The sequence below is a fragment of the Agelaius phoeniceus genome, chromosome 3 (assembly GCF_051311805.1).
Source record: "Agelaius phoeniceus isolate bAgePho1 chromosome 3, bAgePho1.hap1, whole genome shotgun sequence".
Classification (NCBI taxonomy): Eukaryota; Metazoa; Chordata; class Aves; order Passeriformes; family Icteridae; genus Agelaius; species Agelaius phoeniceus.
The window spans coordinates 115,057,109-115,072,046 of NC_135267.1; positions in this window are offsets into that span (position 1 = coordinate 115,057,109).

The window sequence follows — 14,938 nt, forward strand, 5'->3', positions numbered from 1 at the left end:
GTTTCCATTCGATACTGTCATCTATGGAATGACCTGTCTATTAACCCTGCCCCGCTCTCCCTGCACCAGCAGCAATTCAGGTGGAGCTCAATAACCTCTGTCATTGTCCTGGCCTGCCATGAGGTTTCTCAGCTCAATGCCACACTTGAATGACACTCTGTCATTATGCTATATTTAGGTAATGAAAGGTGTAATTAGCTTTGTTCTGCTGCAAGCTGATCTGACCCTGTATGCATTATAAAAGGTAATAAAATAGGTGCCCAGATATAAACCCCTGAATAACCATATTATTCAGTGTAATTTCACGAGCCAAAAACTGATGAAAGAACTGGGGTGAGGGAGGCTCAGCTGCTGCAGTGCCCAGCCAGGCTCACTGTGAGAAGGCACACAGGGAGCGCAGCCGAGGGACGTGGGGGCACCAACAGAGCCAATATTGAACCAGTCCCCCACTGGTGCAGCTCTTCTATAATTGATGGCATTTTGTGATGATTGCTTTCCTATTACAGCACTGTATCTTATCTCCCCATTGTCAGGGGAGCAGCTTTATGTTATTGTTAGGGCCAGCATTATCCTGGGCCCATGGCCTTTGTGGGGCTGTCTGCTTGTCACTAATTGTGCTGCCTGACCTTTGTCTGGGACTTTGGCCATCTGCTTTATCATACCCCATCAGCCTGCAGAGGAATGAATGGAACTGATAATATAAAAGTCCTGGCAGGAGAGATACTGGGCTAGAAGCTCTGGATGCCAAATGATTCAGTCCTTGGGACATCACGCATTTTCTTAGCATGAGTAATTCCAATTGGGGAAAGGAGTTTTGTGGTATTTGCAAAAAAATGCTGGTGTGTTTGATAGGGGTGCTATCCACACCAGCAGGTCTTCACTGATTTACCAGGTGAGCATCACCCCAACTTGGGACTGTGCCTCAGCTTTTCAGGGAATATCCTGAATGCTTTGCTTGTTCCCAAGACAGTGGAAAGTCATGCAATGGCTCATACTCTCCCATATCCAGGCCATGATCCTGAAGATGAGATACTCCTCCACCTTCCCTTGATTCCAGCTGCAGCAGGACCAAGGCCCCACAATGAAATATGCCAATGGAAAAACCCCTCTTCTGCTACACCACAGGCTGACCTGGTATCTATTGGTGGTTGGGAACCACTGAGAGGCTTGAGCAAGGACAGGAAGCCAAGAAAATGTGGGCACCTCAGCCACCAGCTCCTGGCAGGGAGGCTGGTACTGTCTATCCATGGAGCTCTGGGACTTTGCAGTGCCTCACACATGTTTGGAAGGGAATCCAGCATTTGCGTGTGTGGGTCCAGCCCCTCGTGCCCACGTCACCCATTGCTCTCTCGGATGTGGCTGCTCCTGAGTGTCCCACCCACCATGCCCCACACATGGTGGGTGCCTGGGAGTTCCTGGCCAAAACTCACCTTGGAGGTGAGGGTTTTTTTGTACACACAAAACACACCTTGGAGGAGCCCACTTCAGGGTGCTGGACAACATTTTCACATAATGGATGTGATCAAAAGGCTGCTGGAGTCACGGGAAATGGACTCCACTCATCCCTCCCATGGACTCCAGTGGGCTTTAAATTAGGGCCTGTGATCAGCAGCCTATGAAGTCTCCTCAGGAAAGCCTCCCACAATAAAGATGTTTCACCTGATGCAGGTGTTTGTAAAACATTTCTCAAGCAATTAAAAACAGGTAATGCTGAAATTGCGTGGGAATAGACAAAGAGAAATGGTTCTGTTTGCTCTTTGCTAATGCCCAGGACTATGGGTGTTTGCTCCCTGCTGGGAAGAAGGAGCTCCTCAGACACATTCCCTAGGTAAGGCAGGAGTTGATGGTGAATATGACCCAACACCAAAGGCAAATATTCCATTTATTGCCCTCTACCCAGTTGCGACCACCAAGGGACTTGCGCACACCTATCCCTCCATCCCACTTTACCACCACTTGTTCTTCTTTCCCTCTGCTGGGTCTCTAACCCCTAATTTGTTTGCCATGCATAAAGGAATAAATGTTTTCAATAGCTTGAATGTAGTTATCTTCTAAAAAAAGACACTGACTCTCAGGCAAGCCTTTAGACCAGCACTAAAAATCTCCTATAGCAACAATGGTTAAGAGAGACATTAAAAAGAGCCCTTAAAAATTTGCTTCTTTTACATTTTTTCCCCTTTGTGTGTGGTATCTAATCAACTCCTCAATTCTATTATTTCCCAATAGCACGTTTATCAGAATAAATCAAGTTTTCCAACCCTCATATCCAGTAGCCACATTCTAGGATACAGGAAAAATCCCCGAAGCAGCCAGGAGTATGAAAGCAGGTATGAGGACACTAACTCAAATCCACCCTGGCCACCAGAGATTTCAGCCAGGAATTACAAGGCAGAAAGCCCTGTGTTTCTTGTGAGGTCAAAACAGATTTCCCAACAATCCTCTTGGATCTCATCTCTTCTGAATCATTTCATCTGGAGCTTGCCTATCAAGCCAAATCAACACACCAGCTACAAGAAGCCATACAGCTGATTTTCCCCCATTTTTTTCTCCACAAAGAGCCAGACAAAACCACAGCAAGATCCTCCATGTCTGCAAGCCCCAGCCTGCCATGGCCCAGCTGGACACAGCCTCGGAGCAGCCCATGGCCCACACCTCCCCAGATCCTCAGTGGGACACAGCAGCTGCCCACACTTTCACTAAGGAATGCCTCTGCTCTGGGGAGGTGATGGATATTTTGTCCTGATGCTCCCCATGGAAAAACAAACAAACACACACACACCTTCTGACAGCCCCTTAACCTGGCCACTACTGGGGGGTGGGAAGCCCCACCCTGCCAGCAGAAATTACTCCTGTGTTCAGGCAGGCACAGAGAGCACCAGGTACCCTGCTCTGCCACAAACTTCCTCCTCAGCCTCGGGAAAGTCATTTAACTGCCACAATTTGGGTATTAATGGGCGTGAGATGCATGAATATTTTTCCATTTGCTCTCAGTAAAGTTGGGGTAATGGCTTGGCTCCACCTTGCAGGAGGGTGGTGAGAAAAAACCAATAAAGGTGGTAAGACAGTCCCAGCCTGCTGGGATGGGGGCCACACACATTCCTGAAATAGATTTCCTTGGGGTCAAGTTTCTCTCGAGGTGGTATTTCGAAAGCTAAACATGAAGGGGTAATGAATTACTGCTCAGGACAAAGCCAGTCCTCAGCTATTCATAGTATGGATATGTCTCACAATGCTTTTATCAGGGCCAGCTCCTGTGCTTATTAAAAATCCCAGTAATGTCCTGTTCCACTGGCTTTCTCTGGCCTTTGGTGATATTGCTGCCTGAATACAATGAAAATGTGACACTTGAAAATAAATGTGTTCTTTCCAAGGAAATCTGGCTCGGATGCCTGATAAATTCCACCATTCACTCAGCTGCTGGAATTTGAAGAATCCCTCCCCATCCTTCAGCTGGTATTTTCTTAAAAGTAACTATCAGGCATTATCAAAGGTGGGGAATTCCCGAAGGCCCTAACATCCCAGCTGGATCAAAGCGTGGCAGAGATAAGATCGGTGAGTGAGTACATCCCCGTTCTGCGGAAGGTAGGTGGGCGGAAGGATAAATACAGCAGAGGCCGTGCCAGAAGCTCGTGCAGAACAAACACTGAGCTACCCCAGATGCATTTTCATCTGCCTTTGTCTGTGACAGACCATCTTCCCACCTGCGGGGCGAGGAGCGCCTCAGGCCGATTGCAGCTGGCACCGGCTGCCTGGAGCACCTCAGCTCCCCTGCCGGCCCAGATCCCTCCCCAGGCACAGCAGGGCACTGCCCCGGCCAGGCAAGAGGGATGAGATGAGATCTACCGACAGCCCAACACTGGAGAAGACAGCTTGTGTCTGAAGGAGATGCGCTGAATGTGGTTTGCCACAGCTCCTGCACAGTTTACATTCCTTTAAACTTCCCACAAAGCTGAAATGCCTTTAAAGTTCTCTAAAAGATACCAGGTCTCTGATGGTTTCTCACCAAAAGAGAGCTGAAACTCCATTTAAGTTTCATCTTAAATCAGAGAGCTTCAGTGATTCCATCTTTCTGCAGCAGATGCTGAAATCTGTCACGGAAAAGTGACACAAGAACACAAGACTGCTGCTTCCCAATCAAGGCTGTTTGGGCAAACTTTGCAAACATAAATAGATGCATATCCATATTTATACATTCATCTCAGTTACTGGCAATACCTGTGGATGGAGGAGCTGGCACTGCCTGTTTAGATTTCTCTTTTTCTTTGAGTTTTCCATAATGTTGACCAGGGTGAATAAAAAATAATGAATTCTGCACCCTCCCTGGGCTTCCCTCTGTCAGACCCCCATCCCAGCCACAGGGTGCTGTGCACACAGCAAAGAACTGCACAGCCTATTCCTCTCCATTCAGGTATTTAGCAGATGTATTAAAGACACCTTTTTACCAACCTGAGTTATAAGAAAATCAAAGTAAAGAGGAAATCCTAACAGCATGAGAGCAGCACTAAGTGGAAATATTACAACATAAGAGCAGGTGCTGCTTTGGCAACAAATGCTGATATCACAAGGTGTTTGGAGAGAAGATGCTGCACATCCTCGACAACTCTGAGCCATTTCTTTTACTTCCTTTTAAATATTTTCATATGGCCATTGGATGGCAGCTCCCAGGTAGGAATTAAATCATGCTTGGTCATTGTTTTCATTTTACTTCCCTAACTTGCTGTAACAGTTGTGAGCTTGGTTGGTGTAGAATGGAAATGTCAGGGGAAGCATTTTTTTATTAGTGGCTTCTGGAGGAAATGTGCCAATAACTGTGCTACCATTATTTGTTTCACCAGTCTGAATTCACATCAAGTGAGAGAGGTCAGGACCAGGGACTGCTGACACCACCATCTGCTGGGAATGGAGATCTGTGCTAGGACTTTGCCTATTTTAGTTTTTATGGTTATTTTACTACTCATTTTAATGCCAGAGTTTCCATTTTTCACATCCTGATTGCTTTCAGGTGCATCAGTTCATATAATACTAGCAGAGGAGGCATTTTTAAAATGTTTTTCCAAGGACCTGGAAAAGAAATTTTTAGGATTTTCCTGCCTTGTGGGGTCACTCACAGTGTAGGCTGTGTTAGTGCTGCTGTTTGGTTGCTAATGTGACAAATTCATGGTTTTTTTGAAATGGGTTCAGTGCTTCACAGGCAGCACACACATCATCTCAAAAATGTGACATGCAAAGAGAAAAATAGCAGCACATAACAATATCACTACACTGAAAGTCTGGGTGAAAATGCATTAAAAATTCTCCCTGATGGCAAAAGCATTCTGTTCAATTTTGACTTTCCAGTTTGTACAGAAAACAAGGCAGCACCCCCTGAGCTCAAAGACAAATGCCATTTTTCCAAGACCTTTTATCTTCTGCAAAAGGCTTTTTGAGGAGGAATGTTCGAGGAAGTGGCAATGATAGACAGGTAACTATTAAAGATGACAGAAGCAGGATGTGGTGCTAGGAAGTGTTTCAAGGACCCAACCAGCAAAGTTGTCTCACTGCTTTCAGCAAGATTTGCAAGTGTGTAGAAAAGTTAAGCATATACTCAAATAGTGGTAGGTTGAATAAGGATGGACTTATGCACATATTCAAGCTCTTTGATGAAGTTTCTTATTAGTGGGTTTCATTTTATACAACTGAAAGTGCCTGGGTGAGTTGCTGGGATGTTAATAGAGAGTGTCTTTGCTGACCAAGCTCAGACAGTGGGTGGAAAAAGTTGTGGAATGGTGTTGAAGAGCATTCCAGAGCAAAATTAGCTCTGCTTCACATTATATATATTTCAAAACATGGGCAAACTGTTAATAACAAGATGAGACATCAAGGCATGCATCAAGGATAACGAGTTAATCATTAAATTATTCCTGTCTGTTTACATTGTCAGACAAAGTAGCAGTCAAAACATTCAGAACGTTGCCTCAGCGCTAGAAAATCCAGAGGGAAAATACCTTTTCAGCACTTAAAATAACAATTTTCGAGCTACTGAGTCATCAAAATTAGTTCTGCACTGTTAAACTTTAAAGGAATTCTGCAGATAAAGGAGTCCATGAAGTGACTCTGAGTCAATTGTGCGATGAAAACCATTTATGCTGGAAAACAAAAAGCCCCCCTCACTATTACTTTTGGTATTTTCTCATCTTCACCAAGATCAAGCATTGTTGTTTCTGTGTTGGACTAAAGGTATTTAACAGACTAACACGGGTGAGAGTGATCTCCTTAACAACCACACTGATTTATGCAGAAGATTAGGCTGCCTCCCCATTCCCAGTACAATGCCACTCCAGAGAGGACAATGTTTTTCCTTCCCTCACTGGGATCAGTGGTATCTCATTCCCTGCCACAGGCTCCTCGGAAATGATGGGGAAGGGGTTGATTTTCTTAAGGTTCACCTGCTCATCTCAAAGAATGACACAGCTGACAAGGCACCAACCCTTCAGCTCTCTGTGGTTTAGCAGCTCTGCTTCAGGATTGTTTAAAGGCATTGCAGAATTGCTCTGGACAGCTGGGATTCCTCCCAATGTGACTGTTATGGAGTTATGGAAAATGGGGAGATGCACATGAAAAGGAAGATACAGATCTAGAGTAAATTTTCTGTGTTTATTTACAGAATGTCTGTACATAACTCCTACGGAGTTACTCCTACTTTAGGTGAGCATACTGTCCTCAGCCTGAAGATATAAAATGTTTGGAGAAAACTGAATTATTTTGATGCCAAATGTCCTCAGTCCTTTCTTGAGTGAGACATTCTTTTATTGAGTCCCTTAAGATATTCTCACTTGCTGCCTCACTCTAACCACGTGCAGTGGGCACTACTGTCTGTCCCTTGAACTGGTTCCCGGTCACAAGCGATGAACTGATCTCCAGCCCTCTCCTTGTCCCACCATCCTGGAGAGCCAAGTGTCCCACTGCAGCCCCACAGGCTGCAAACACACCAAACACAGCCTCCTTTCTTGGGAAACCACTGGGGACAGCACTGTAAACCTCCGGGACAGAGATCCCTGGCCATTCGAACCCCTGTAGCTGGGATCACCTGGAACCACGGCTGCTGGTACAGCTGAGCTCCCCAATCCCCTGGGCAGCCCATGGGTGGCCAGCGCGGAGCCGGCAGCACCAGCGTGTCCCGGCGCTGCGGAGCTCCCCCAGCTGCTCCCCGGAGGCTTTCCCCGCATGGATGGATGGATGGATGGATGGATGGATGGATGGATGGATGGATGGATGGATGGATGTGTGCCCCGGGGCGGCTGCTGCACCAGGGCAGGGCAGGGCAGGGCAGGGCAGGGCAGGGCAGGGCAGGGCGGTGCTTCCCCGGCCTCGCTGCAGAACGCGGGGGAGATCACCGGGCCCGGCAGCCCCGGGCGGCCGCACAGCTCCGGAGCCCTCAGCCTGCAGCTTTTCAATTATCAGCAATTACCTCACTGGGCTGGGTATTTCCACTGCTGCCCCTCTCTTGCTTGGTCACAAGACGGTTAATTAGAGAGATGAAGAGGGTTTTATTATATCCTCATTGCTGCCTTCCAAGGAGGAAGAATTGCAGAAATGCAACAAGCCCAACTTCCTCGCAGTCAAAGATTAATTTGAAAGCTGTCCAGTGAAAGTATATTTTTTCTGAAGCTGTAAGACACTTGCAGCTACTGGGATAGTGGAGGCTGTAATATATCTATCAGACATAACAAATAAAGTGAAAAATCATTCAATGTTTAAAAAAATATTCTCAGGAGGATACAGTCCTTGTTGACACTACCTTCTTTAGCAAATTTTTCATGATCATTATTTCCTCATCAAAAACATTTTCTACATGGATTGGGATATGCTCGGTTCTTGGGTATTTCCACACACTAGTGGTGTTTGTTGTTTTATTTGAGAAAAGTGAGATTTTTGCATGGGGATGAAGAGTGATCTTTAGTTCTCTCAAAGTCATGCGGGTCAATATATTCCCAGTGGGAAACAACTCGACCATCACTTTGGACAACAAACATAACGTGTGAAAGAATCAATGGAAAACAACTAGAATTGTACGAATGTTTAGCAAAGCTTGAAAATATTTTATAAGCACATTTTTGCTTCATAGAAAGAGAAAACAAACACTGAAAGCTACCAGTTTTTAGACCTATTTTCTACTAAAGGTTAGTTTGAGCAGCTCTAAAACTGTCACAGAACAGGACTTTAAACAAGATGGGGAAGATAAGTCCTGACCTTTGAATATCACGAACATTTATTCAAGTAAAGAATGATTCATGATGACTGCATGAATCCATGGAGGGGACCTGGTTTGCAGCAATTTCCACTGTGAGCATTTCAGCCAGCCCCACTGGTGAGCAAATTCCCACGCCACCATGCCACAGCTCGCAACATTCCACAGAGCACAGGGCATGCCATAGCCCAGGGGAAGAGCTCTGGACATGGACTACATTTTGGGTTGAAATATTATCAATCCCTGGAGGCCAGGAGCTGACTGCCACGGCAGCACATTGCTGAGGCCCAGACAGGAGGGCAAAGAATGGCATTTCATGCCACTAACACACTGCTGCAGCCCTTAAACAATGAGCAGAACAGTGTAAGCAACTGAGTGAGCTTTGCAATCTAAAAGCAACAAGAAGCCCTAGAAATTTCAGTTTGATTTGATATTCACATCTTATGGAAATCTAATAAGGGAGTGGAAAGCAACTTCATGGCCACAAGAAGCACTGAGGAATGAGAGGCAGAAGCCAGGTATGGTACCAAGCACACAAACCAGCAATTCCCAGTCCACTTTCTTTTTTGGACCAATATATTCCTGTAATTCTTTCTTCAGGGCAGCCCTTTCCATGAAGCTGCAGCTGACAGGGCACTATTTTTGCAGAAATAATGTGAGTGGTGCCACTACTGTACTGCCACTGGGCACAACTCCTGCAGAATATCCTCAGATTCACCTGTGCTGAGCCTAATTGCTGCTCATACAACAATTAATACTCATATGTTTAAGACAAACACACCTCCAAGGAATCTTGTGCATGACCCTGATTTCACTTTTGTTTTGATGGTGTTTTGAGAGCTTAAGCCTCATTTTTGTTCTTATCTGCTAGCACAGAAGAATGATCTTATGTTTTCTGCTGGCACATGTTTGTTACTGGTTTTGTGCAGCTTCATGGCAGTCAAGGTAGGAAAACCCCATGCCAAATGGATCTGGGATCTGACTGGGTCTCATGGGGAGAGGACAGGGCTATTCCTGGTTATCCATCTCCGAGACAGAAATTATTTGCTGTGCAGTGCCTTCAGGGACACCTTGTTTTATCTCTATCTTTTGCACTGTTATGGGCAACTGATTGCAACTCCAAAGTTTTGCTTCATAAGAGCACGTGTCCTCTCGAGAGATGCTGTGAGATAGAGCTGGATTCCTAGGCTGGTACAAACAAGCAGATGTTCCTTTTGAACACGCACAGGGAAACCAACTGCTCTCATAATCCTACAGGACCTCCAAGAGAGACTGGAGCGTTCATTTCTTTTGCCCCTGAGCAGCAAGCACTGCTCACCACTGACTTCTCCAAGGAGCCATGGGTGATCAGATCCCAGCCTGTTGAACAGTGCAAGGAGCTGTTGCCTTTTTCACTCAATTGAGCTGATTTCACGTCCCAAGGCGCACAGGAAGCGATGGCACCTCCAGTGGGAATGGGATTGCGGCTTCTGCAGCTCCTTGCTATTGATGAGATGTGACCTGACAAGGCTGAGCTCCCGTTTCCGGCTCTGCCGAGAGCCTCCCCAGCCCACCCTGGGGACAGGCACAGGGACAGGGACTGCTCTGCTCCCTCCTCACCCTGCCCCACACGAGCCATGTCCAGTGGCATGGCAATTACACGTTAGCAGAGGAAACACCACTCCAGCTGCCTCCCCGCAGAGGTTATTTACTTGCTTCAAATGTCAGCTGGGCTATTTTTTCCCCCCTCTCTCCCTCCCTCTCTCCTTCCTCTCCTCCTCCTCCCAAGATCCTCACCTAGCAAAGATGATGAAATGCCAAGAAGAAATGTCACTCCAGCAAGTAAGTTTGCTTTGGGGCATAAGTTGCACTTTGATAATAGTATTTGTTCTGTGGGTGGTCAAATTCCCCTCCGCCTCCCCTGTTTGGTCCCAGCCATTATCTCATGCAAAGATAAGGCTCATTAGTAGCTCCTCTGAGCTGTGGACACTGCAGAGCTCATGAAGAAGCATGTTCATCAGTGATAGTGCTTATTAGTGATTGCTGCTTTCATGATCCTTTTAGATTTATTTTGCTGCTTTCTCTAGGTGGGAAGTCCTTAAAACACTTTCAAAACCGGGCTCATTTTGAGGCACACATGTATGTGCAACCCATGCATACACATAAGTGTACGTGTGTTGTTTATGGGTACAATTAAATCTAACTTTAGTTTGTGCTTGGGCTCACAGTTCAACTAAAAATAATACATTTCCAAACCTGAAAACTAACCCAAATTCATTCATACAATTTATCCCAGGCTTGGTCTGAGATTCAGGACTATCTCTCTTTTGCAGCCCAAGTGACAGCATTGTCCTGCTGTTCTGGCAGCAGAATTAGAATATTCCTGTTCCTGGTGGTTAGGAGGAGGCTTTCTAATTCTATAGCTTATGAAGATAACATCAAGAAAATGTAAAAATGTCTGGCATAATTTCTCTTAAAACTGATTCACACCTTAAAGCCTAACCCCTAAAAACATTTAGTTGTTTTATGTCAGCATAACATATTTCAGGAGGAAGGAAAAAAAGAGATCCTGGAATGTGTCCTGCATCTACTCCAAGAGGACTGCACAGGTTTCCATGCACCAACAGTGTCAAATGCCTGTACCTTTCTAGGTAGAGACTGTATGAATGAGAAGATGAGTGAGAGGAGCTAATATAAGCATATAAAATAAGGAGCAGTGCTGGGAAAGTAGACTGGAACTATTTATCTTTTTTTTTTTTCTGTATAGCATGAACAATGAGCTTACAACCTGAAAGGAATACTTTTCTATGGAACAGAAATCCAGGTAGTGCCATTCTTCACCCTGTGATTACATGGCCACCATGAATACAGTGAAAGGAATAATAAAACCCCACATCTATCTATAGGAAAATAATAAACACAATAGATACAAAGGGGAATATTATAGAAATATAATAGCTACAGATGGTGAGTAAACAAAAGCTTTTGAATGCATAAAACCTTTGAATTTTCAGGGCATAGAATCTACATTTGACTTCTTAGGGGATGGGTTTTTATGTGCCTATTGCACATTTACCTCCCCAAAAATGGTTTCTCTTGGCTGCTGTCAGAGGCAGCTCCTGACCAATTGCATCCCTAGCTGTGGCACACAACTCCAGATCCCCAAGGGCACTGCAAAGAAATCAATGCAATCTCAAACTGCTGTCAGGTTTCCTCTCTCAAACTGCACTAATAAGCTCATCATGATAATGAGCAAAAGAATAATAATGGCAAAGTATTCAAATTTGAAAAATATCCAGATTTTTACTTTTGTTGTCATGGGCTTTGCCACTAAGTTAAAGGACTCACTAATAGTGAGGTAAAATTTTATTCTCAGATTAGTTTCATTTGCTCTGCAAAATGTAGTGGGTTGCAAGGGCAGACATGAGGACTGAATTTGGCTTTTGAGAGGTTTAAAATACTAACCAGACCCTGGAAACTGCTGTTATCTCAACATCAATTTCCAACCTGATTAGGGAGAGAAGTTTCATTTGGTGTCTGTGCCAATTCCCAACCCATGAGGTCATGCAGCACTGGCACTCAAACTCCATCCCCTTATCCTCTAAGCCTTTTACACAAGGAATGGCTCTTTGGGACTGGGAGCAGACTCAAGTTTGTACACCCATTTGTTCTTCCAAAAGCAAGATATGTCATGGTAAACCTTCTATACTTTAGCAAAGCCTCTGAGGATCAGTGTTTGACTAGTGCATATATGCCTGCACATATGCAAACACAGGCTTGTTTATGATAGGCTTATCTAGCCAGGTTTTACACACTGATGTTGAAAACAAGGGAATCAAGTGAAAAATGACAGCTGGCAAAACTTTCACCTTGCCCTTTGCCTTTTTGCATGTAAAAAGCTCTTTTTGCTTTATGGTTATGGAAAGGGTATGAGTGGAGTGAGCATAGGAAAGTCTGCTTGAGTTGTTTCCATCACTGGGAACAAACTTATCTTGTTCCACAAAAGAGCAGCAGTTCTCTCCCCTTCCTTCTTGTTTTAACAACCAGCCATAATACCTCTCTATTTTATACTATAATCCATCCTCTAAAAAGGGAATCTCAGATAATCAGCAATAAAGGTGGCTTATTCTTGCTCCCTGTCAAATATCAGCTTCTTCATATGCCCACAAGAAGAAACTTTTTGGAGCAAGCTCACAAGAGGGACATGGTGCAAGTGCTTCCAAAACAATGGGGCTCCTCCTTCCCCGAAATCCAGGTGACATGAGTTTCTAAATAGCCTGGGATGCTCTGCAGAGCCAAACATCATGGCCCTTGTCCTCAGGTGTGACAAAAACAGAGACCTGGCTGAGAAATTCATAGCTGATTCATACCATGCTTTATATATATATAAAAAAACCCTTTTCCACAGAGGATCACAAAAGGAGAGAGGAGAGCACAATCCACCCAGAGCTGTCACTGCAATCCAAGCTGCAGATCCTGACACATAGTCCTGCCTTGTTAAAGTGCTCTAACATAAATGCTACAGAATTGGCAGTGGAAAGGCCTGTGGGGTGAGCTCTCATGGAAAAAAAAGATAAAATGAGAAAGATAATGAGGCTAAACATGAGTACATGCAATTATAAATCCACGGTGTCTATGTCTTTCAAACACAAGCAGATATGGTAACCTCCTTTATTCCCCATGGTTAAAAGAAGCATTTGTGTCATAGCAACTCTTGAAAAAATGAATGAGTTACTTGAGATTTTTTTCAAAATGATCCTACTGAGGGGATCTGTTTGCCACAATGATCATTGGATTGACTGGGATGTGAGGGACCTGGGCTGCCTTCCTGTGTTCCCAAACCCCTGCTGTGGCCAGGGAGGGCCATGGCACATTGGTCAGTCTGCTGGGCTTCAGGCTGGGTGACCAGGGGCTCACAGTGTGTGGATACAAAGCACAGCTTTCCTGGGCAGCTGTGCTCAGGCAGGGAGGGCTTTGCCATTACAGCACACACAGTAAAGCATTTCTACCCTAGACATGACCCCGGTTATTATTATTTTTACTACCTAGATTTGCAGTGGTGTGGCAAAAGGGGGTGGGAGAAAAGAGTGGTAATCCCAGTTCAGCAGAACACTGGAGTTCCTCCAGTCCCTCCACACACCATTCCCCATAAGCCACTCGGATCCCCTTCAGGAAATCACGTTTGTGCTGTTTTACCACCCAGAAGCTGAAGTAAGCTCTCACAGGTTTAGATGCTGTAAAGTGCTGCCCAGAGATACTTCCAGTCCAAGCTGGAAGGCCACAGATGCCCTTTTATCCTTTGCAGCTATCGCATAGGGTGAGATTTTTAAAAGACAAGGCTGCAGTCACATTGTCAGCTGCAAGGACAGAAAGTTTTTCTCCAAATTCCTGCTGTCACAGACTTTCACATTGCCCATTCTACCTCATTTTAGACAACATGAGTGTCCACCTGGTGTGCAGGGACTATGAGCTCCTCAGGAGCACCCCTCCTATTGCATCCCTTTGGAGAACTGCTCGTGGGACAGTCCAGCCCTCCAGTAACAAATATCCAAACATGAACAGATCTGTGGAAGCCCCTGAAGTGCTGTGCATGTGTCACAGCCCAAGGTCTGTTTGCTCTGAGCTAGGAATGTCACCTCAGGGTGATGTGCACCCCTTTTCAAGCAATTAAAAGTGTAGCTTTGTCCTGGAATGAAAAGGAGAGGAGGAAAAGAAAGGAAACTTCAGCCTCCTAACAGTGAAATGTGGTTGCAGTGCAAGGAAGGAGCTCAGGGGCTGTGTTTTTGCACAGCATTTTACAGGCTTTGGGGCCAGTTACAAGCTCACCAGTTCATGAACTCCCTCTTGGCCAGGGCCCAGGGCTGACACCAGCTGGGCACTTTTCAGCCTTTATAAAGTAAATTACACTCCAGGAGGCTGTCACTCTTTGCACAAATGAGGAAAACCCAAGGTGAAGCCATACCACAAAATAACGTGCCAGCACACAGATAGTCACTGAGGTAACCCTGCAGGGCTGCTCTGCCACAACTCCAGCCACTGGGAGGAGGTGGCACACACTGGTGGGACACTCTGGAAGTGCTGGGGTTGGGCCTGCTAAAGGTGCTGCTCTTCCATTTAGCAAGCAGTGCTTACTTTTCAGGCCTGGGCTTGAGGAGAGCCTCTGGTCCCCACTGTAAAGAAATTTGAGATGAAAGCTGCTAGTCATGTAAAGGGAATGGTTATGAGTCAGCAGCTTCACCAGTTTCCCAAGGACTTTGTTTTTACTTTAATATCAAAAGAACAGCATGAAATCCAGGTCCTACCCTCAGTTGTTCCCAGCAAGAGGAGTAACTCCTATTTCCAAGGAGCTGCTAGGTGACAATTCCACCTGGACGTGCAAGATCAGCTTTCAGCAGCTCCTGTGTTGAAAGGAAGAGTGCTCTTATGGAGAGAGCAGAGGTCAGTACTCAGGCTATCTGGTCTCAGTGCCATGACAAGAAGGTATGTGACCTCCGGCATGAGTCCAGCATCCCAGGACTCAGCTGACACCTCAAACATGCCTTTGCCATTTCACTGCAAATACCCTGTTAAAATGCTGTTGCACCCTATTACTCTGTAACTCTCTGGGGAGGTGAAAATCGTGCTCTTGCTTGCTGTTTTATGGAAGGGGATATTCATTTACTCCTGAGTGGCCAAGGCAAAAGGGAAAGTGAGTTCAGGGCAATCCATGTGGTGAGGGACTGAATTTGAGCA